This window comes from Budorcas taxicolor, chromosome 11 (assembly GCF_023091745.1).
Source record: "Budorcas taxicolor isolate Tak-1 chromosome 11, Takin1.1, whole genome shotgun sequence".
Lineage (NCBI taxonomy): Eukaryota > Metazoa > Chordata > Mammalia > Artiodactyla > Bovidae > Budorcas > Budorcas taxicolor.
The window spans coordinates 113165304-113188368 of NC_068920.1; positions in this window are offsets into that span (position 1 = coordinate 113165304).

Sequence of the window (23065 nt, forward strand, 5' to 3'; positions counted from 1 at the left end):
TTCAGTGAAGGCTAAATTCAAGGAGTGACTTCCTGAAGTCTTTACACATCTTATTTCTTTAAAAATTTTATTTCTATTTAACTGGAGAATAATTGCTTTACAATATTGTGTTCATTTCTTCCATATGTAAAAATGAATCAGCCATAGGTATGCATATGTCCCCTTCCTTTTGAACCTCCCTCCCACCTCCTACCCCTCTAGGTTGTCACAGAGCACTAGATTTAAGTTCCCTATATCATATAGCAAATTTCCAGTGGCTATCTAATTTATCTTATTTCTGAGTCTTATCTTGAATTGACTCCCAGAGGGTATGCCTTGTATATTGTTGTTGTTCAGTCACTAAGTCATATCCAACTCTTTGTCACCCCAGAGACTACAGCATGCCAGGCTCCTCTGTCCTCCACTGGCTCCTGGAGTTTGCTCAAATTCATGTTCAGTGAGTCAGTGATAGCATCAGGGGATGCTATCTCATCCTCTGCCTTTTATACCTACTGATTATGTGGTCACTCCTGTTTCCCTGGTTTGCAGGTCCTTCTGGCACTTTGTTCATTTTTTTCCCCCTGAGTCTTTTGGTTTCTACTTTGCCCAGTTGTGTTCTTCTTGTCCAGGTTCCTCAGATAATATCCATGAATGAAATTTGTGTTATTACTGACTGGTTTGGGTACTGTTGAGGCAAGAGATCAGACAGCTGTCATGAATTTCCTTTAATGTGACATTCTTGAGCTTACAGAGCTCTGGGCACAGAAGTCTGTGGTTTTGCTTTGTATTTTGCTCCATGCACGAATCTCCAGTATAAACTATGACATGTATAATTACTCAATAAAAATTCCAGACACTATGTGACTTAGAGAGTTTGTGTCTTTGTTGAGGCTTTTGAAAGATAAATTCAGAACAAGAAAAATGTGTGACTCACTACTTATTCCATGTTTTATTTTTGCTCTGAATTATGTTAGGCATTGTAATTATTCCATTTGATAATATCCACATCATATGCTTATCTATTTAATATACTGTATTTTATATCTCACCCTAAATCGTATCAGATATGTTTATATTTGGCATTCTTAAAATTTCACAGTGGTTTTTCAACTGAAGATGTATTGGTTTAACAGTGAAGGGCTGTGGAAAAATGTCATATTTGGATTTCTTGCATTTTTATGAATAAAAAAGGCACCCATTATTTCAAGATAATTCATGATTGTCTTGTGCTTTAATGGAGTGAAGGTAACTGTGAACTTGAATTGTTTTAAAGACAGACTATACTTTGAGCTATCTGTGATTACCCAGGCTCAGAACACATCACAGTGTGGCTACATTTGAATGCCTAGTGCCAGAACACTACACTGCAGATCAAAGTCATTGGGTCTAAATTTTTAAATCAACTTGCTAAGTATGCAGCCTAATGAACTCTGTTGTTTCATTCCTATAAATATTTTACTGCTCCTTCACTGTGACCATATTCTGTTCTTTCTTGATTTATTAATTTCTATCTATCCTAATTTCTTTCACCAAAGACCTTAATTGACTGCCATGCCACTTTGGGAAAAACATGTACTCACCTCTCCAAAAATTCTGCTTTCTAATGCTGATTTTATCATGCTGATATTGTGGTTAGGACAATATATATTTGAATTGCATGTATATATATATATATTTAAATTAGCGTGCATATGTGATTTATATGTACGAACACTGTCATTATAACATCTTGCTAAGTTTGTTTTACTTGTGCAGATGTATTTTTAACTTATTTATATAATATGAGTGTTTTGAATTTCCTCATGTTTGTTATTTTTTCCTGTATCATCTTATTGCACAGTAAATTAATGCTAAAAGGGAGAAGAAAAAGAAAAGAGCTTGTCTGGAAGAAGGTAAACAATAAACTTTATTTAAGCAATTTTTTTTGCCCCTGCCACTATATAAGAAAGATTTGTGCTTCTATTTAAAGGACCTGCTCCATATTGCTTTCTCCCATAACCATTTTCGTCTTTTTTCATCATTTCCTTAAAGTATGCTTCCCCTTGCTTCCTGCTATCCTTTTGGAACTTTGATTACAAAGATGATATTTCTGTTTACTCTCATAGTTAATTAGGCAACAAAAAATAAGGTTGAAGAAATATATATTTAACTACATTTTAAATTATAAGAAGAAATTCACTTGTTAAATCAACTTAAAAGTAATCTATTAGTTACTCCATTCCTAACACTAGGCTGAGTACTCTATGAAATACCAAAAATACACCAGAGAAAACCTCCTGCTTTAAAATAGTTTGCATATTTATGAAGGCATGGCATACAGTGAAGTGTAAAGAATAACATAAAACTGTTTAACAAATCACCAAATGCTTATAATTTCTTCCATGGGAAAATCAGATTCAATGAATAATATTTAACCTAAGTTATGATCACATATAAGAGACATAACAATTTTAGATATGTTAAATATGAAAAGTGTGCATGTTAGAATTAATGAAATATGATGGATTAGTATTTGTGTTGTAATATTTCTCAATATGTCTTTTTCAGTATATTAATGCATCAATATAGTGCATGGTCTTAAAGTTCAACTTGCATATTAATGGCTCTAAAGCACTACACAGTGATATCTTTTTTCCCGTCTGCTTCTCATATATGATCTATGCAATCACAATCATTCAGCCTTCAATTACATCCCAATGTCATCACATTTCCCAGCTTCTAACACTGTTGCACTGACCAAATGACCCCCATCATCCCTAGGATACAGCAATGGTACTCAAATTGTTCTGAGTTTTCAGACATGCTAACCTAAAATCTATCTACAAAGAAACAGCAAAAGTGACTGTCTCAAAACCTGAAGTCATGTTGCTTCCCTCCCTCAAACCTGAAAGCTTTCTCATTGTTTGTAATAAACCCCAAAGTGTTTACCACAATCCAGTCTACAGGAGCAATACAATATATAGTGTCAATAACGATAGTCATATTAATTTTATAAACAGCATAAACTATCTCCTTCTCTGACTTTCTCTGATGCCTCTCTTCACCTCACTTTTTATTACACAGCTACATTGAGACGCACATTGTTCCCTGAATATCCTGACTTCCTATGGCTCTGACATCTTTACAGTCTTACAACTGCCATTCTTTTTGTCTTGAAACATCTGTCAATAAAGCAGTGAGGTGGTTAAGAATATGGATAGCGAAGTCTGATGTCCTGGCTAAAGCCCTAGCTTTGACACTTACTTGCTAGGTGCATGACCATGGGAAAACAGTCAGCTCACCCTTGACAATCTCAGTATATCTGAAAAATGAGGATACTCTTTGCACCTATTTCTGAAAGTTGTGATTAAGATTAAATGGTTTATTTGTGTAAGATGCTTATAAAGTACAAAAATTAGCCATATAAAATTAGTCATGTTTATCTTGTTAATTGGTAGATCTCTTCTTAAGTATAACTTCTGTAAATTACTATCTGTACTTGACTATGCTCAGTTCCTCAGTTCAGTTCAGTTCAGTCACTCAGTCGTGTCCAGCTCAGTCCCTCAGTCATATTCAACTCTTTGCAACCCCATGGACTGTAACCCACCAGTCTCCTTTGTCCATGGGATTTTCTTGGCAAGAATACTGGAGTGGATTGGAATTTCCCTCTCCATATTATCTGTATATCTTCTATAAAATAGAGACCTCTACTTCTTCCATTTCCTTAACTTGTTTGGCTTTTTTTCCCTTATAACATTACAAGTAAAATTGCTTTCTTACTTACTATCTATCTTACCCTTCATAGTATACACTCCATGAGCACAAAGACTTTATCATCCTTGCTTACTACTTTACCCCTAGTTAAGGAAACGCTGGCATATAGTAAGTATATACTGAGCATTTGTGAAAAGAAAGAGAGAAGTTGCAAGTTCTGAAATACAGCTTTAAAAATTTGATGATTTTAGTTTTCTAACCAATATGCCACCATGCACTGACTTTGTAAGGTGCACAAAGGTAAGATTTTCCCATAATCCAGGTAAGATTTTTCTTGGTCTGATCAAATCTCATTTTCCATGGGAAAATCAAATTCAATGAATAGAGCAGGTGAGCCAGTGAAGAATCCATTTGTTTACACAATGTAGTATGAAACATCCTGAAAGTTCCACCTCAACCATGTTACCTCCAGGCTTAAAACACTGTTGGCTTGAGGCACCATCTCTCAAAATCTCTACAACACCAGAATCTTAAGGTAGTCACTGCTTGTGGTCAGAGCACAAAGATGCTTAAGAAGCAGAAACTTAGAAGCAGGGCCTCCAAGTACTATAAACATAATACTTTAAATGATTCAGGGATATATAAAATATTATACAAGTGTAGATTCCAAAGAAAAACTTGGATTCATCTGGACCTTTCAAATATACATAGAAAAATCAAACTATTAGTGATGCACCTCAAATAGTGGAATGCTTTAGCACCTTTCCTTGTGCCTGATAATGTCAAACCTGTACCTACCTGCTTTGATAGCAATTTATGGTTTTACTCCAACTTCTTCACAGAATTTTCAAGTATTAATTCATCAGAAAAGAAAAACAAAAATGATAAACACTTAGTATGGAATTCTGCATTACACATTCTGTTCATGTTCCCTGACATCACTTGCTATGCTGGACATGTTTCCCTGGACTCTCAACTGTGTATCACAACATACAGAACATTTGGATATTTGAAATTGAATCTCTAGTTTGTCAAATGTAATTTAGAGCTTGTTTGTGGGGGTCTCATTTCAGAAGTCTAATTAGAGGTGGTTCTGGAAAATAAAATGAGCCATAGGGAAAGACAAGACTGACTGGTAGCTAAGCACCATTGCTATTACCCATGGACCTTTCTGGTGTTTGAGATGCTATCCTCACATGTATTTTTATTTTTATTGTTAATGTGCTCTTAATTAAAATGATTTTCTCATCTTGTAATTACTTGTTTGGGTAGTATGCTATTTTCTCAAGAAATGGGAAGTAGTGATGTAACCTCACAACTGGAAAGTCCTGTTTCTTTATGACTGGGTGGCCCAGTTATTAAGCTAGAAAAGCTAACGTTATCAAGTAACCACACAAGCTTGCTGAGTTGGTACTGTCATAGACTGACTCTCTTGCCCTACTCAATTAGAATGAATATATTTGGTTGTAACAGAATGAGATGAGAGTGTGTGGATGCACCTGTGCACATTACAATTCCATAACTTGGTGTGCAATTTAAAGCAGTTGTCAATGGATATAAGATGAGCTTGGAGACTAAACCATAAGTTCTCTTCATTAAGGGTTCATAGTTTTAAATAAGTGTGTCAGAGAGTAAAAGTGAGCATCCCAATTCTCCAGAGCATATGAGGTCTCAGAAGATTGATATTCTCCTTTTTCACTTAAGAATTACTCAGCCTTCAGTGGGAGGAGTTGGGGGGGGGGGCGGCGGGAATCAATAGTTCTCTTGAGTTTCTAAGAACCTCTTCTTCCGTATTCACCTTGTAAGTTGAGCCCTTAACCAGTTGAGCTATTCCTTAAAAATCAGAGCCAATAAGACCAATACCTGAATTGGTTATTCTAATGATTCCTTCTCTCCCACCTGAATATGAGATAATCAGCTTCATTCTATCCTAAAGTCTTATTTGTATTCCTCATCCTGGTCAACTGTCTTCAAAGCTTGTCACAAAAAAAAGATTAAATGCGAGGAGAAGGCATTGTCACTTTCAATCATAGAATGGGTGAAAGGAAAATGAGAGGTGGCCTTAAGCTAATAAATTATGCCATCTAAACATTTTTTAAAAAGTCATCAGCCCAACAAAAATACAAGTGGGAAATTAAGTTGAGACAAATGTCACTGAGTTAGCTTGCATCTAACTGTGAAATAAATGGACAAACACTGAGTAGATGGAGGAAATTTACCTGAATCATTGTAAATCAACTATACTTCTTTTAAAAAAAGCAAAACTAAAAATAGAGCTACCATGTGCTGTGCTTAGTTGCTCAGTCATGTCTGACTTTTATGACCTATGGATTGTAGCTTGCCAGGAGCCTCTGTCCATGGGATTCTCCAGGCAAGAATACTAGAGTGTTGTCATGCTCTCCTCCAGGAGATCTTCCCAATCCAGAGATCAACCCATGTCTCCCACATTATAGGGGAATTCTTTACCATCTGTACCACCAGGGAAGACCAGAGCTATCATATGACCCTACAATCCCACTTCTGGGCATATACTATCCAGAGAAAAACATTATTTGAAAGGGTACATGCACCTATCTGTTTATTGAAATACTGTATACAATAGCCGAGACATGCAAGCAATCTAAATGTCCATTAACAAAGGAGTGGATAAAGAAAGTGTGGTATATATATATATATATATATATATATATATATATATATATAAAGGAATATTACTCAGCCATTATAAATAATGAAATAAATGCTATTTGCAGCAACATGGATGGACCTAGAGAGTGTCATACTGAGTGAAGAAGAAGGAGACAGAGAAGGAGGAATATTGTATGATATCCCTTATATGTGGAATCTAAAAAGAAATGATACAAATGAGCTTACTTACACAGTGGAAAGAGACTCACAGACTTAGTGAATGAACTTATGGTTGCCAGGAGGAAGGGACAGTTAAGGAGTTTGTGATGGATGGGTATACACTGCTATATTTAAAATGAATAACCAACAAGGACCCAATATATGGAACTCTGGTCACTGTTACATGGCAGCCTGGATGGGAGGAGGGGAGTTTCAGGGAGAATGAATACATGGATCTATATGGCTGAGTCCCTTTGTTGTTTACCTGAAACTATACCCTACTACAAAATAAAAAGTTTTAAAAAACAAATAAAGCTATGTTAACTCAGCATCTAAGTTATATTTAGATTGCGGTCAAGGTTCTTGAACAGCCTACAATAAAGATTTTTATAAAGATAGAAAAATAAATAGATTATTATATTAAGGGAAGTAAATCAGACAGAAAGACAAATATTATATGCTTTGATTATATGCAAAGCCATATTGTAAAATAGGATACAAATGAAAATAGAAATAGAGGAGAGAGGACAAATTAGAAATTTGGGATTAATACACTATTATATATAAAATAGGTAATCAGCAAGGGCCTACTGAATAACCTAGGGAACTATACTCAATTTCTTGTAATAACCTATAATGGAAGAGAATGTAAAAAAAAAAAAGAACATATATATATAGATATATATATAGATATATATCTATATATATATCTATAACTGAATCATTTTATGTACATCTGAAACTACTACGACATTGTAAAACAATTATAAATGAGTGAGTGATTCTTGCTCAGTCGTGTCTGACTCTTTGCCGCTCCATGGACTGTATCTCTGTCCATGGGATTCTCCAGGCAAGAATACTGGAGTGGTTTACCATTTACTTCTCCAACTATATTTCAACTATAGTAATAACTATAAAACAACTGTACTTATAAATATAAAACAAGTATATTTCAATAATTAATAAATAAAAACATTAATCTGAGGGGAGAGGAGTACAAATGCAAGATAATTAAAATACATTTGAAATTAAGAAATCAGAAACGAGTTAAAAACAAAAGAAAGAAGGAAAAAGATTCTGCTAATTGCCTTAGATACTTATAGCTGAATTGATTTTGATTGGCACTCCTAAAACATCATTGCTCAACTGAGACAGATGTGAGCATGACCTCTATTTACTGTAAGCCAATCTTTATGAGACAGTTGTGTCTACCCTGCTGTTAAGGTAAGAAAAGGCTGAAATATTAATAAGCACTGAATAGGAGACAGAAGTTTCTTCTGAATTGAAAAATAGCTAAAGAAATAGTAGTCCATTAGGTGATGGTAAATTTTAAATCATTAACTCAGTATATTTTGTCAGTTACAGATATAGATTTGATCTTACTGTTTCAATCAATGAGAAGAGGGCAGTATTACCTGACCACATGGTGATTAAATGAATCCTGGGGTTATTCCTTTATAAGCAGATTTTACGAATAAAGAAATTAATTGAGGAAAAAATACCAATTAATATTTTATATAGGATCTATGCTTTTGTCAACTTCAAGTTGCTGTTATCACTTTTTTCTCCTGAATCTCTCACCATTTCTTAGTTATCAGTTGCTTTCTGTTTTTTCATTAAAGATGATGAAAGTATCTTTACCCACCCCTATATCTATCTCTACCTTGACGGAAAAATAAAACTGAGAAATAGAACTGTTGGTTTATGAGGACGAAAACGTACTTTCTAATTTCATTCTATGCTCACCTATACTATCCAGCCACCAGTCTAGCTAACCTTGATAGAATAAACTGAGAGATGAACAACAACAAGAAATATAATTTTGAACATACTATGTAAGATAAGGTGATAGTAAGTTAACAAAGTATCAAAGGAGGGAAAAGGAGAGAAGCTTTGAGAGAAACTGGTTCTTCTCAAATTAAATGAGGTTAGTCTAGAAATTATCTCTGGGTCTGATGTTGTGCTTGGTGGCAAGAAAGTTAATGCTTATATTCTGAGTAAACACCTTGTCTGAAGTGATAAATAACTATCTTAAAGTATCTGCTTGCATTATCTTTGTGCTGCATTTCAGTAGGGTTTCCATGGTACCCAGTTTTTCTTGAATTTCATTCTTATTTTCAGTTTCCCTTTCTCAATTGTTCATGGAAACAAATTTCCTCATGTTTCTTTTCTATCTGCCCTCTCTCTCATTTCCTTATGCATATAAAAAACTGACCTTCCATATGATAGTCTTCAGTAACTTCTTTTAATAAAAGTAGACTAAAGAGCTGTAAGTAAACTCAACAATACAAGTGAGTTACAACACAGTTTATTTCTTTCTTACAGACAAACCCAAGGCCAGTCTTGATTCTAATCACCACCTGGGGGTGTGTTTTCCTTCATTTTATAATTCTGCTATCCTCAAAAGTATTGTAGCTCCTGAGTAAGAAAATAGAGGATGGATGAGGCCATATTCATACCTTTTAAGCTGATGATGAATCAGAAGTTACAAATATTAAGTCTGCTTGCATCCCATTGACTAACATTTAGTCAAATATCCCAATCTAAGTCTAGTGGAAGTCAAGGAAATAGTGTATTTTCCTGGGAAGTCAGATTTTCTACTGCAATTCAATTGCTATAAAATAAGGATGGAACAGCTATTATTGGCCAACATGCAGAATTTACCACATTTATTTATGTAAATAATTCTTTTTATATTAATGATTTCCTAAAACTCACTATGCATATGTAGTAGATATCAATGGCTGCATTAAAAAAGTAACCTCAAACTTAGTGGATTAAGACAACACAACTTATTAACATTTCCTGAGCAGCAGAAATCCAGGACCTGGATGGTTCTGGTTCAAGGCTTCTCTTGAGGTTACAGTAAAATCATTGGCTAGATGTGTAATATCTCTAAAGCTTTTACTTAGGAAGCATATACTTTTAAGACGCACTGTCACGTAGCAGTTGGATGGAGTCCTCCACTCCTCACTGGCTATTGGATAAAATTCTCATATCCTCTATATACTGCCTCTTCACAGAGCTCACAGAACTGTGTATGGGTCCTCATAATATGGCCATTCCATTCCTCAGACTAAAAGAAAGAGAGGCAGGAGGAATAGGGAAGGAGAGGAAAGCAGAGAGAAAGGAGATAAAAGGAGAAGAGGAAGGAGATTGGAGGAGGAGAGGAGGAAGAGACAGAGCCCAAGATGAAAGCTCTATGCCTTAAACACCTACTCACAAAAAAGACACACTGTCACTTCTACCACAGTCTATTGGTTGCACAAACAACCTTGTATAGTTGGATACAAGATAACCGAGAATTAAAGATTATGGAAAGTAAGAGGTGGCATTATTGGGGGCTACATTAGAAGCTTATGACTACATCTCTCAATGCTATGATAGTTATCTTTGCAATCTAGAATAAGAGATTCATGAAATATAATTTAATATAATATTCAAGCTATATTAATATTACTGGAAGCCAGAAAATTGACATCCAGATAATTTTTTTAAATGGAGAAGAAACCAGAACACTGGATATGCTTATGACATAGTTAAGGGAACAATCACAGTCCTGTGAAATCCTTATTCTTCAACAATGCCTTCTATTTCTTGATTCCACTCCACCATGAAATGCTAAATGTCATCTTCCTAGTCTTTTTTGGGGTCAGTGACTGAGATGTGATTAATGAATTTGTCCTAAGTTCATAATGTATTCTTTCTCTAGGAAAAAAGAAAAATGAAGGGGCTGTTTTTGAAGAGTTCTTTAAAGACTTAAACCCAATCTCATACAAATGATAGATCATTATTTTATTGTATTTTTTCCCTATTACTTATTATATTTTGTAGTGGAAGGATCCTTTTATACTCCTCATTACAAACCAGTTTGCCTAGGTTGATACTGCCTTTGTCATGTTAGAGGATCGTGAGGGTTAGTTGCAACATAGTAATAGTAGTAGTAGTAGTAGTGCTGGTTGCTCAGTTGTGTCCGACTCTTTGGACCCCATGGACTATAGCATGCCAGGCTCCTCTCTACATGGAATTCTCCAGACAAGAATACTGGAGTGGGTTGCCATTCCCTTCTCCAGGGAATCTTCCCTACCCAGGGATTGAACTCAGGTCTCCAGCATCTCTCTCTTTTTTTTTTTTTTTTTTCTCTGACCCACCTGATAAGTGCATTTACAAGGAATTACAGTCAGGTCAGATTCTTTACCACTGTGCCACATGGGAAACCCCAACATAGATTATCATTTATTTAACTAGAACAACAGGAGGCAGTATTGTTTCTATGACAGAAAACAGAACTGGAAATCAGCTGTTTTGGGATTCTACTCCTAACTGTACCAGAAATTGACCCTGATACTAGTTATAATGTTTTATTTATGTATTTACTTGTAAATTGTAAACTTTATTAAACTTTATAAACATTTAAATTTTGGTGAATTAGTTTTGTCATATCTAACTAAGGACTTCAGTATAACTTCCTCTTAAGATGACATTTCTACCTAAATTCCCTTCAATAGGATATGGTTTTGGGGCACTGAGCTTCCATTTCATCAATGTCAAAATAAGCCAAAAGATAGATTTGCATTATATTGATGAACACGTTACAAAATGTCAGCAGACTAAGTCACATAGAAATTATTTCTATGTTCAAGATTATGCAAAATCTATACTCATATAAAGTGTTAGTCACTCAGTCACATCCAACACTTTGCAACCACATGGGCTATAGCCTGCCAGGCTCCTCTGTCCATAGAACTCTCCAGGCAAGAATATTGGAGTGGGTTGCCATTTCCTTCTCCAGGGGATCTTCCTGACTCAGGGATTTAGCCCAGGTCTCCTTTGTTGCAGACAGATTCTTTACCATCTGAGTCACCCTACACCCCAGCAAATTTAAAGTAAGGATGAATCTTTTTTTTTTTTTTTTCTCTGACCCACCTGATAAGTACATTTACAAGGAATTCATAAAATTCATTCTTAATAGTGTACAAATTTTGAGTGACTAAATGTAAATAGAAAATAATCCAGACCCAAATAAGAGTCAAGGGAAAGTATTGTCTGTTTCCTATTTTCCTGAGTATACAGGAATTTGTTTACATTGTAGTACAGTCTAAGAAACTTGAAAAAATACACACAAGGTTTTTCCTTTTAAACTAGCTTCCCAATACTTGATATTATACTTGGCCTTAAAATAAACAGAGATCAAAATCAGAATAAATTTAGCTCTCTAGTTTGGCCTCCCAAATACATTTCTCATCCTGTCTCTTTTCTTTGCTCTCAGCTCCTCTCCATCTAATACAACTTTTTTCCTCTGCACTTAGAATGCCTGCCTTTTCTTTTAAACCACTGTACTCTGTAATGATCTTTCTAAAACCATGGTTCCCTTTCTACTGCTCCACTATATTTGAATTTATAATCAAGCCATTTACCTCTACCCTCTTCATCGTGGTTACTGTTCTTTAATTTCTTCCTCCCTTCTCTTGTAATTTATTTACATTTGTAATTTCATTATGAGTTGTTAAATTTCTTCAGTACACTTGTTTATATTAAAGAGGTTTTATCTAATTATACTATGTGGCACAGCTTGCCCATTCACTCAAGTGCTCTTATGATAATTGTTGATTTATTCTCTATTAAGCAACTGGTATTGTTTCAAGATTTCATATTGCACACTTTATAAATTATACTGAGAAAAGTGATAGCCAGGATAATCAGGAGACCTAGGTTCTACTCCAAGTTTTTACATCACAGATTATTTTGGTGTCCTTTTTTTTTTTTTTTTTTTTAAATCAACTTCAACAGCACTTAATACATATAAAGAACCAAGCCCTAACTTAGAGTTTATGATACAAAGATAAAACACCTGTTCCCTGAACTAATGCCACCCAAGTGTAGAAAGGATGGCAGCATAAAAAAAAAGAACAATGATGGAGTCATGTGCAAAGTACTACATTTGCAAACAAAAGGAACAGACTTTTCTATCTTCAGATGGAGAGACACTTAGAGACTAGGATACAAATGACCTGAGGATTGTAAATGAGCAGTAATTTTATAAGTAAAACAGAGGAAGGTGTCAGATAAACTAGGAAGGACAGTAAATGCATGGAATTCGGAGAGCCAGCTGTAATTTCTTGTCAAGATGGAAAAAAAAAAAAGTACATGTTGCTGGCTACGCTCTCATAGTCAACTCTAGTGACACTAAAGAAGGAAAACAGAAGCTTCAGTTCAGTTCAGTTCATTCTCTCAGTCGTGTCTGACTCTTTGCAACCCCATGAACCACAGAACGCCAGGCCTCCCTGTCTATCACTGTCTCCCGGAGTTCGCTCAGACTCACGTCCATAGAGTCAGTGACGCCATCCAGCCATCTCATCCTCTGTCATCCCCTTCTCCTCCTGCCCCCAATCCCTCCCAGCATCAGAGTCTTTTCCAATGAGTCAACTCTTCGCATGAGGTGGCCAAAGTACTGGAGTTTCAGCTTTAGCATCATTCCTTCTAAAGAAATCCCACGGCTAATATCCTTCAGAATGGACTGGTTGTATCTCCTTGAAGTCCAAGGGACCCTCAAGAGTCTTCTCCAACACCACAGTTCAAAAGCATTAATTCTTCAGCGCTCAGCCTTCTTCACAGTCCAACTCTCACATCCATACATGACCACAGGAAAAACCATAGCCTTGACTAGACGGACCTTAGTTGGCAAAGTAATGTCTCTGCTTTTGAATATGCTATCTAGGTTGGTCACAACTTTCCTTCCAAGGAGTAAGCGTCTTCTACTTTCATGGCTGCAATCACCATCTGCAGTGATTTTGGAGCCCCCAAAAATAAAGTCTGACACTGTTTGTACTGTTTCCCCATCTATTTCCCATGAAGGGATGGGACCGGATGCCATGATCTTCATTTTCTAACTGTTGAGCTTTAAGCCAACTTTTTCACTCTCCTCTTTCACTTTCATCAAGAGGCTTTTTAGCTCCTCTTCACTTTCTGCCATAACGGTGGAGTCATCTGCATATCTGAGGTTATTAATATTTCTCCCGGAAATCTTGATTCTAGCTTGTGTTTCTTCCAGTCCAGCGTTTCTCATGATGTACTCTGCATAGAAGTTAAATAAGCAGGGTGACAATATACAGCCTTGACATACTCCTTTTCCTATGTGGAACCAGTCTGTTGTTCCCTGTCCAGTTCTAAGTGTTGCTACCTGACCTGCATACAGATTTCTCAAGAGACAGGTCAGGTGGTCTGGTATTCCCATTACTTTCAGAATTTTCCACAGTTTATTGTGATCCACACAGTCAAAGGCTTTGGCATAGTTAATAAATCAGAAATAGATATTTTTCTGGAACTCTCTTGTTTTTTCCATGATCCAGCTGATGTTGGCAATTTGATCTCTGGTTCCCCTGCCTTTTCTAAAACCAGCTTGAACATCAGGGAGTTCATGGTTTATGTATTGCTGAAGCCTGGCTTGGAGAATTTTGAGCATTATTTTATTAGCGTGTGAGATGAGTGCAATTGTGCAGTAGCTTGAGCATTGTTTGGCATTGCCTTTCTTTGGGATTGGAATGAAAACTGACCTTTTCCAGTCCTGTGGCCACTGCTGAGTTTACCAAATTTGCTGGCATATTGAGTGCAGCACTTTCACAGCATCATCTTTCAGGATTTGAAACAGCTCAACTGGAATTCCATCACCACCACTAGCTTTGTTCATAGTGATGCTTTCTAAGGCCCACTTCACTTGACATTCCAAGATGTCTGGCTCTAGTATAGTGATCACATGATCATGATTATCTGGGTCGTGAAGATCTTTTTTGTACAGTTCTTCCCTGTATTCTTGCCACCTCTTCTTAGTATCTTCTACTTCTGATAGGTCCAGACCATTTCTGTCCTTTATTGAGCCCATGTTTGCATGAAATATTCCCTTGCTGTCTCTAATTGTCTTGAAGATATCTTTAGTCTTTCCCATTCTATTGTTGTCCTCTATTTCTTTGCATTGATAGCTGAGGAAGGCTTTCTTATCTCTTCTTGCTATTCTCTGGAACTTTGCATTCAGATGCTTATATCTTTCCTTTTCTCCTTTGCTTTTTGCCTCTCTTCTTTTCACAGCTATTTGTAAGGCCTCCCCAGACAGCCATTTTGCTTTTTTGCATTTCTTTTCCATGGGGATGGTCTTGATCCCTGTCTCCTGTACAATGTCACGAACCTCATTCCAGAGTTCATCAGGCACTCTATCTATCAGATCTAGGCCCTTAAATCTATTTCTCACTTCCACTGTATAATCATAAGGGATTTGATTTAGGTCATACCTGAATGGTCTAGCGGTTTTCCCTACTTTCTTCAATTTCAGTCTGAATTTGGTAATAAGGAGTTCATGCTCTGAGCCACAGTCAGCTCTTGGTCTTATTTTTGTTGACTGTAAAGAGCTTCTCCATCTTTGGCTGCAAAGAATATAATCAATCTGATTTCAGTGTTGACCATCTGGTGATGTTCGTGTGTAGAGTCTTCTCTTGTGTTGTTGGAAGAGGGTGTTTGCTATGACGAGTGCATTTTCTTGGCAAAACTCTATTAGTCTTTGCCCTGCTTCATTCCACATTCCAAGACCAAATTTGTCTGTTACTCCAAGCTGGCGCACTTAAGCACCGTCCAGAGGAGCTACCCTGCGTCCGAGGTCAGGGACAGCAGCCTAGAGTTCCAGGCTATGAAGGTGCAGGAACGGCTGAGAGGAGCTGCCCTGCGTCCAAGGTCTGTGGCTGTGGCCGGAAGGAGCTACCCCGTGTCCAAGGTCAGTGGCGGCTGGGAGGAGACACCCCACATCGAAGGTCAGGGGCGCCCGGGAGAAGCCACCTCGTGCCCGAAGCCAGGGACGGTGACCCTGAGGAGCTACCCCAAGCCCAAGGCCAGGGGCGGCAGCTGGGATGAGCTACCCATGCCTGAGGCCAGGGCCTGCAGCCAGGAGGAGCAACCTGACGAGCAGTGGCTGCGCAGGCACAGGAGGGCCTAGAGGAGCTATCTGACATTGAAGGTCAGGAACGGCGGCGGTAAGGAGATACCCCTCTTCCAAGGTAAGGAGCAGCGGCTGTGCCTTGCTGGAGCAGCCATGAAGAGATACCCCATGCCCAAGGTAAGAGAAACCCAAGTAAGATGGTAGGTGTTGCAAGAGGGCATCACAGGGCAGACACACTGAAACCATACTCACAGAAAACTAGTCAATCTAATCATACTAGGACCACAGCCTTGTCTAACTCAATGAAACCAAGCCATGCCTCAGGGGCAACCCAAGACTGGCGGATCATGGTGGAGAGGTTTGACAGAATGTGGTCCACTGGAGAAGGGAATGGCAAGCCACTTCAGTATTCTTGCCTTGAGAACCCCATGAACAGTAGGAAAAGGCAAAATGATAGGATACCAAAAGAGGAAATCCCCAGGTCATTATGTGCTCAATATGCTACTGGAGATCAGTGGAGAAATAACTCCAGGAAGAATGAAGGGATGGAGCCAAAGCAAAATCAACACCCAGTTGTGAATGTGACTGGTGATAGAAGCAAGATCCAATGCAGTAAAGAGCAATATTGCATAGGAATCTGGAAAGTCAGGTCCATGAATAAAGGCAAATTGGAAGTGGTCAAACAAGAGATGGCAAGGGTGAACGTCGACATTCTAGGAATCAGAGAACTAAAATGGATTGGAATGGGTGAATTTAACTCAGATGACCATTATACCTACTACTGTGGGCAGGAATCCCTCAGAAGAAATGGAGTAGCCATCATGGTCAACAAAAGATTCTGAAATGCAGTACTTGGATGCAATCTCAAAAACGACAGAATGATCTCTGTTCGTCCCCAAGGCAAACCATTCAAGATCGCAGTTATCCAAGTCTATGCCCCAACCAGTAACGCTGAAGAAACTGAAGTTGAATGGTTTTATGAAGACCTACAAGACCTTTTAGAACTAACACCCAAAAAGATGTCCTTTTCATTATAGGGGAATGGAATGCAAAGAGAAGCTCAGATTTAACAAACTATATAAGTTAAAGAAAAAAAAAAAAAAAAAAAACAGTTGAATGCTGTCCTGACTTAGTAAGTATTCTGGAGTTGAGATGGAAAGGCACGTCTGTAGCTGAGTTCTGGAGGAAAGAGTAGAAGTGGGGGTTGGAGGAAAACACACAAGTTCAGCTCTTACAGCTCCTGGAGTTGCCTTACAAGATTCAGTGCAGGTTACACTTTCACACAAAAATCGTTAGGAACAGTCCAGATAGTCCTTTGGATTTCATGGGATTAGAGTCTTACGAAAGTTTTATTGTGGGAAAGAATTAAGGTCAGCTATTCAGGATGTCCTTCTCCACTTCTTCCTTCCAAGCACACAGCTCATGTCAAGGAATACTTCAGATTTTTTTCCTACAGACAATGATCTCCTTAGCTCCTAGCAGTTTGCTATTTTCTGGTAGTTTAACCCCTTTACCAGAGGCATACTTCCTTACATGCCTAGGCTTCTCTGTCCTAAATTTCATATCATTCTTCATCTTTTCATTCACCTAGAGGGATCATGGTTGATGTCTAATTTTCTGCCTTTCTCTGTCACAGAGTAGAAGTTACTGGAATGGACACAGAAAAGTTAAATCATTTGCCTAACTATACAAGAGTAGACAGTGGTAGTGCTGGGCAATGAACCAGGGAATCCAGTTCCAAGTCTATATTATAGATTCATCACATGTATTGGGCTTTCCAGGTGGCATTAGTGGTAAAGAAGCTGCCTGCCAATGCAGGAGACATAAGAGACACAGGTTTGATCTCCCTGGGTCAGGAAGATCCCCTGGAGAGGGAAATGTCAACCCACTCCAGTATTCTTGCCTGGAGAATTCCATGGACAGAGGAGCCTGGTGGGCTACAGTCCATGGGGTCACAAAGATTCAGACATGACTCAAGTGACTTAGCATGCACACATACATGCACATATGTTAGTGTATACAACCTATTGTATATGTAGAAAGTGAGCACATGTATATACTTTAAAGTGAAGTCCTAGAGAAATGACCACTCCATCTGTATACTTACCACTTGGGCACACTTTGAACATCACAGTGCTTATTCTTGCCAGGGGTCTGTGACAACTTTTCCCTGCAACCCAGGAGAAGTGAGTGGCTACAGTTGACATGATACTTGGCCTCTGGGCTGGATATCAATTTTGGACAAAATCAGCCATATATTAAATCCTCAGGTTATGCATATATGAGGAAAGAAATAAACCTTCTAAAGAATTCATGTGCATAAGCCTCTTTCAGGTGCATCAAGGAATCCCATGTTTAAATGTAACAAGGTGCTATACTCAGCATCTTTACATTATATAAATTAGGGAATTTCAGATAAGATGCTGACAGTAGCATTGGGTCCTCAGGATAAAACATAGGCTGGGTTATAAAAAGAGAAAGTGATTTGAAGCAATAGACAGACAAATCCACTATACAACTGCACAGTAAGGCAGTCTTGGTAAAGAGGAAATCATCTAAAATAGCAAATCTCTACTGATTGAGGCAGAGGGCACAAATGCTATAAAAAGAAAGATGGAAGTGGGAAGATTTGACTTTTTTTAATAGAGAAGTACTTGAGGCAATAGGAAGCAGAAAGCTTTTTAGAAAGGAAACCTTGTTGCTGAACCTGTGGGTATGAAGATGGCCATTTTGGTGCAGATCTGGTCTTAGCCTAGGCCAATCATATTTTTCCTGACCAGCTACCTGGAGACTGTGCCAGGTTCCTGGAGAGGACAAGACTGTCATAACCTTAAAGCCTGAGGGGGAAAAAAAAGTGGCTGAACATCCAGAAACAATCTCAGTTCAGTTCAGTTCAGTTCAGTTCAGTTCAGTCATGCAGTCGTGTCTGACTCTTTGCAACCCCATGAATCACAGCACGCCAGGCCTCCCTGTCCATCACCATCTCCTGGAGTTCACTCAAACTCACAACCATCGAGTCGGTGATGCCATCCAGCCATCTCATCCTCTGTCGTTCCCTTTTCCTCCTGCTCCCAATCCCTCCCAGCATCAGAGTCTTTTCTAATGAGTCAACTCTTCGCATGAGGTGGCCAAAGTACTGGAGTTTCAGCTTTAGCATCCAGAAAAATGAAAACAAAAGATTTTGTATACAAACTCAGATTTTCTCAAAACAAAGAGGAAAGGATGCCCCACGTCCACCACTGACTTCAGAGTAACAAGAGTTAAAGAAAGATAGAGTTGTAGCCATAAGCTGACATGTCTGATATCCAAATGCAAAGGCACAGTGACTACTTGTTTGATTTACAATTTTTCTGTGACCAGATCATTCCACTACTGTAAATCTGATGTGCAGGATTCAGCAACTCACCACATCTGCTTCAGACATAACTTTCCTTGTTTGCTGTTGGTTTTTTTGATTCTGAAACATCAAAGCAGATTGAGTTTGTTTTTTTTTTCACTTCAGTGCTATAATTTTTGCTGGAGGTGTGTCTGATATTTGTGTGTGGTGTGGACCCCAGAAAAGTAACCCCTCTCTAAATATGACCACCGTCCTCTTCCACCATCCTACCTTCTAGTGTTTGTTCAAGTGTTTTTCCCTGGCTGCCTATATTGAGACACTGTTAGAACTAAACACAAGAGAGAGGAGATAATTCGCAAAATATGGCCACTCATTTTCCTCATTGTCACTGAAAAGTACCATCCTCCCATAAAAGGATGGATGTGATGGAGACAAAAGGTCAGCATTATTGTCCTTAAGAAGGCTTTTCAAGCCAAGTTGCTTTATTATAAGAATTGTGCTTCATCCTCTTCTTCTTTTATTTTTTTCTGTTTTTTCTTTTAAAACGAGGAGGTCCCTGAACTGGGAAGTTTCTCAATATTCAACTCCATTCAACCCAGCAATTATTGGACTTTTTTTTTTTTGTTATGTCAAGCACCATGATGGTTACTTAAAGACTAATATAAAGAAAACAGAGCTACTCCCTTTGAGATACTATCTTCTAGTAGGGGAAAGAGTGATGTAAATAATTACAATATAAGCATAATTCATATAATACTCAATATAATTATTATAATATAATCCTTATAATACATCTGGCTGGCCATGGGGCTGCAGAGAATCACACATGACTAAGTGATTGAGCACACACATGGTATCATATCTACAGAGGAAAGGATTTGATAATATCCAATATCACTGCTTTGTATACACTATTCTCTTTATCCACTAAGTGAAATTTGGTGAGGAAGTTGGATTAGCCACGTTTGTGATTGTGTCAAATTTAAACAAATTATTTATCTCTATAGCTTAGTACTGTGTTAATCTATGTTAATCTATAAATTTATAACAATATAAGCATACTTGATTAAATAAATTCAATATAGAAAAGACATGGGGATACTGAAGAAAATAGGGTTTTTTAATTGAGAATGTCTAGTAAGGATTTTAACAAAGATGAAAAGAAGGAAAGACTGTGATAAGTAGAGAAATGATGTGAAGTAAAGAATACTCCAAAAGGAATGAAAATTATAAACAGAAGCACAAAAGATTGTAAGTGCATATTTGAGGAACTGAGAATAGTCCACATGGATGATTTATGGAAGAAAATAAAGGGAAAAGACTGTGGGCCACCTGGTGCCTAAGGAAACCTAGTTTTCTATACTCTGCCTCCCTTCCCTTTCATCCTTGCTCTGTGACCTTGCACTCAAGTGTTTGGAAATGAACTTCTTTGAGCACCACTGTCTATGTTGTAGTCTATCTTCCATGAATTACACAGCTCACTAGTGAAGTGGCCCTTGCTAAGGGATTCCTAGAGTTTTATTTCATTCTTCTTATGTCAATGCATTACATAAGGATTTCACTGGATGATGATTTGCAAGAGCAAGACAATTTGCTCTTTCCATGAGCAAAACAATCTTCTTGATTATCCTGTTGTTCAACACAATTTATTTAGAAAAAAGTATTGAGGGTTATCTATCATCAAAAATTAAAATTTAGTCTAAGCACAAACTTTTATATTGAGTAGTTACCTATCCAACAAATATTTAACTCCTTCTCTATACGAGATTCTGTTTCATGGATAATAATATGGACAAGTATAAGAGAGGCAAGTCTGGGGACTCAGATTGTATATATCTTCAAAAAAATTGAATTGATTATTGGGTTTCATCATGAGTTTGCTGAATTCTTTATTTTTATGTAACCTCTGTTTATAAACTCTCAGAAGCTTAGTATTCTGAATTATAAAGTGTATTTAAGATAACCTGCTTAAAACATGAAGCTTTATAGAATTTTATGTTCAATATAAACACAAAATATTTTAATGTTATAGAAAGTACAATATTAATTAATATGAATATACAATTAATATGAATTAATTAACAAGATTATTAATGTTAAAATTAATACGAATTATAATTAACAAGATTGCTCTTGTTAAAATTAATATGAGTTATTATATTAATATTAAATTAATATGAATTAAGAAAGGTAATGCCAAAAATGTTCAAACTACTGCACAATTGCACTCATCTCACATGCTAGTAAAGTAATGCTCAAAATTCTCCAAGCCAGGCTTCAGCAATACATGAACCATGAACTTCCAGATGTTCAAGCTGGTTTCAGAAAAGGCAGAGGAACCAGAGATCAAATTGCCAACATCTGCTGGATTATGGAAAAAGCAAGAGAGTTCCAGAAAAACATCTATTTCTGATTTATTAACTATACCAAAGCCTTTGACTGTGTGGATCACAATAAACTGTGGAAAATTCTGAAAGAGAAGGGAATACTAGACCACCTGACGTGCCTCTTGAGAAATGTGCATGCAGGTCAAGAAGCAACAGTTAGAACTGGACTTGGAACAACAGACTGGTCCCACATAGGAAAAGGAGTATGTCAAGGCTGTATATTGTCACCCTGCTTATTTAACTTCTATGCAGAGTACATCATGAGAAACGCTGGACTGGAAGAAACACAAGCTAGAATCAAGATTGCTGGGAGAAATCTCAGTCACCTCAGATATGCAGATGACACCACCCTTATGGCAGAAAGTGAAGAGGAACTAAAGAGCCTCTTGATGAAAGTAAAAGAGGAGAGTGAAAATGTTGGCTTAAAGCTCAACATTCAGAAAACGAAGATCATGGCATCTGGTCCCATCACTTCATGGGAAATATGTGGGGATACAGTGGAAACAGTGTCAGACTTTATTTTGGGGGGCTCCAAAATTACTGCAGATGATGACTGCAGCCATGAAATTAAAAGAAACTTATTCCTTGGAAGAAAAGTTATGACCAACCTAGATAGCATATTCAAAAGCAGAGACATTACTTTTCCAACAAAGGTCCGTCTAGTGAAGGCTATGGTTTTTCCTGTGGTCATGTATGGATGTGAGAGTTGGACTTTCAAAAAAGCTGAAAGCAGAAGAATTGATGCTTTTGAATTGTGGTGTTGGAGAAGACTCTTGAGAGTCCCTTGGACTGCAAGGACATCCAACCAATCCATCCTAAAGGAGATCACTCCTGAGTGTTCATTGGAAGGACTGATGCTAAAGCTGAACCTCCAATACTTTGGCCACCTCATGCGAAGAGTTGACTCATTGGAAAAGACCCTGATCCTGGGAGAGATTGGGGGCAGGAGGAGAAGGGAACGACAGAGGATGAGATGGTTGGATGGCATCACCGACTCGACGGCCATGAGTCTGAGTGAACTCCGGGAATTGGTGATGGACAGGGAGGCCTGCCATGCTGCAATTCATGGTGTCACAAAGAGTTGGACACGACTGAGCGACTGAACTGAATTATAGTTAACAACAAGTTTGCTCTATTTTTTCCAGAATTTCTTATCCTTATAAGTCATGGAAATTTATGGAGAAGGCAATGGCACCCCACTCCACTACTCTTGCCTGGGAAATCCCATGGATGTAGCAGCCTGGTAGGCTGCAGTCCATGGGGTCTCGAAGAGTCGAACATGATTGAGCGACTTCACTTTCACTTTTCACTTCCATGCACTGGAGAAGTAAATGGCAACCTACTCCGGTATTCTTGCCTGGAGAATCCCAGGGACAGACGAGCCTGGTGGGCTGCCATCTATGGGGTCGCACAGAGTCGAACATGACTGAAGTGACAGCAGCAACAGCAGTGACATGGAAATTTCATGTAAAGTGTATTTTAAATTCACAAAGGTAATTATTTTAAATGAAGTGAAAAAAAGTTAGAACTGTGAGAATCTCATGCAGGTATCTAATACAGCAAAGAGTTAAGTCTGAATTATTAATGGGATGAGAAGCCAAGTAATGTTTCACATGGCTCAGATATTGGTCTTAAGACAATGGCAGAGGGGATAAATATTTTTTAGAAAAAAAAAAGAGGATTAATTTAGTATATGTGGAACCTAGTTTAATATGATGACTTGACAGGGAAGGAAAATGTCATGATGGTTGTGAATCTCTGTGCTTATGGTAGTTTCACTGACCTATGTAGAGAATACAGGAAGAAAAGCAGGCAAGGTTCAACAGAATACAGCTCAAATTTCTGTGAGTGTTAGGTGCTCTATTAATATCTATTGTTACATAACAAATGATCCCAAGTCTT